Source organism: Pteropus medius, unplaced genomic scaffold (assembly GCF_902729225.1).
Source record: "Pteropus medius unplaced genomic scaffold, Ma_sr-lr_union100, whole genome shotgun sequence".
NCBI classification, from domain to species: domain Eukaryota; kingdom Metazoa; phylum Chordata; class Mammalia; order Chiroptera; family Pteropodidae; genus Pteropus; species Pteropus medius.
Genome location: NW_024355205.1, coordinates 29,469,499 through 29,471,671, shown reverse-complemented (window position 1 = coordinate 29,471,671; position 2,173 = coordinate 29,469,499).

Sequence of the window (2,173 nt, the reverse complement as noted above, 5' to 3'; positions counted from 1 at the left end):
TTGTAGTTAAGAATAACGTCAGGAAAGGCATACAAATATTATAATTAATTTCCTTCACGCACAATTAAGGAGGTGGAAGCACTGGCGGATGAAGGGAGGGTTTTTCCATGCTTCATTATCATTATTTTCAACTAATATGAATTAAGCCACCTCCTGTGCTGATGGGTAGAACTTAATGCTCAACAGTAAAATGGAACAGATGTCGCCCTTGACCCTGCGAATCTCAGGAGTGAAACATATGGTATTGTTTCATATATGTCCAGAATAAGAGGCAATTAAATGTGTAAAGCAATACTTAATATCTGTAATTATTCATCAGAAACTGTTATGATCAGTTATTTACTATTCAAACAAAGCAACAATGTATTTCCTTGTACATATTATTGCCTGGCACCTGTAAAATAGAAATTCTCAGCTTTCCCTCCAAAAGTTTTGTAGTATTCCAAATTCTCACCAGCAATGTGTGAAAGTGCCAATCCTGGGAAACCTTCTTGGTGCAGCCAACAGAGGCGTGCTAGCAAATGCTATGGATGCTATTTTCGGTGTGATGTAGTCATCGAAAACAAAGAATTACAGCCCTTGATATAGGAAAGATGTTAATGTCACATGTCACATAAAACAAGAGATTGCTAACTGAAGAAAGCAAGCCTGTGTGTATAACCTTTATGGACCTTCAATTCAAGTGATCCAGTATATAGAATAGTCCAAGAATCATAGTCAAAACAACCAAAGCAAAACATAAATGACAAAATCAGCTGTTTCTCCCCCAAAATGTTACAAAGGGAGTCAAATTCATAGCTCATAGAGACAATCCTTAATAAGGCTGTGGGTTGTCATTTGTTTAAACCCCCTAAGAATCTTCACCACCCCTACGCTGCTCCTCCTCCTCTCATCGTTCCAGCTCTCGTTTGAATGGAGCGACTGCTCTTTTCTGTGAGTTCTTCCTCTCCACCTACAGTCTCACTGCTCTGATCAATCTGTTTCCATCCTTCAATTCAGCTTCATAGACTTTCCCCCAAAGGTGGTTAATAAAGTAGAAGTCAATCAAGGCTATGTATGTTATATATATCCTTAAAATCATACATATATATATATATATATATATATACATACATATATATATACACCCACATATATATACGTGTATATATATATGAAATCTTAGTATTAAACAGTTGATAGTATTAAACAGTTTATAAAGGATTTTTCATCTTAAATCTTAAGGCAGGAGAGTTCTACAGTGAAAAACAACCGTTGCTTTGCTAGAAGGCAAAAACACTGGAAGACCATGCAGGGTCACCATTCTGCCATTGTTTTTGTCTCCACACATTTTCTGTATGTCAGAAAATAATTAGAATATATATTTTTTTATTCTGTGGCGTTATCCCGAAATATTCTCATCAGACGCTTTGCTGCCTGAGACAAATATAATTATGCTCTCATTGTTCTTTTTACTATAAAGGGACTATCTCTACCAGGACAAGGAAGTGCTGCTTACGATGCCTCCATGCGGGCGAACCTGCTGTCAGTGTTCAAATCCATACAGCTGTGTTTGCAGAGCAAATCACCCAGTCTGATGATCCTCAAGCTGGGAGGAGAGTAGAAAATAAATCAAACATCTGCAGAATTCTGAGAGAAACATATGCACTTTGAGTAGAAAAAAGTCTAGCTCTTTTACTTAGAACTACCTTAAAGAAGCAAATTATAAACTCCACAGCAAATGAGATATTATCTTCTGTTCGGACACCACTGTAGAATGGATTAGTGGAATGATTGATGGGCTGTGACTCAGAAGAGTCTCTTGAATGGCTTGCAGTTAGCTTTTCACCCCTCTCAAAGCGTCTCCTGTTCCATTGATCTATGATATCTTCTTGTGAAATCTAAGATCAGTTTGCCACTGCCAGCCTACCTGACCTATCACCAGTATTTACTAGTTTATTATTTCTTTCTCTTCGAATGTCTTTTTTCCCCTTGACTTCTAAGTCTTCATAGTCTTTTGTCTCGCTCCCCTTTTCCTGGTAAATCTGTCTCCTTTCTCATACCTTTGCTTTTCCCTGACATCATAATATTACGATGCCCTTGTCTCGGTCCTTGGATATCTTGGCTCCCTCATCTTTATCTGTTTCTCTATTGTGTGCAGAGCCCATTTGGTTTTACAGCTTTTAGAATCATC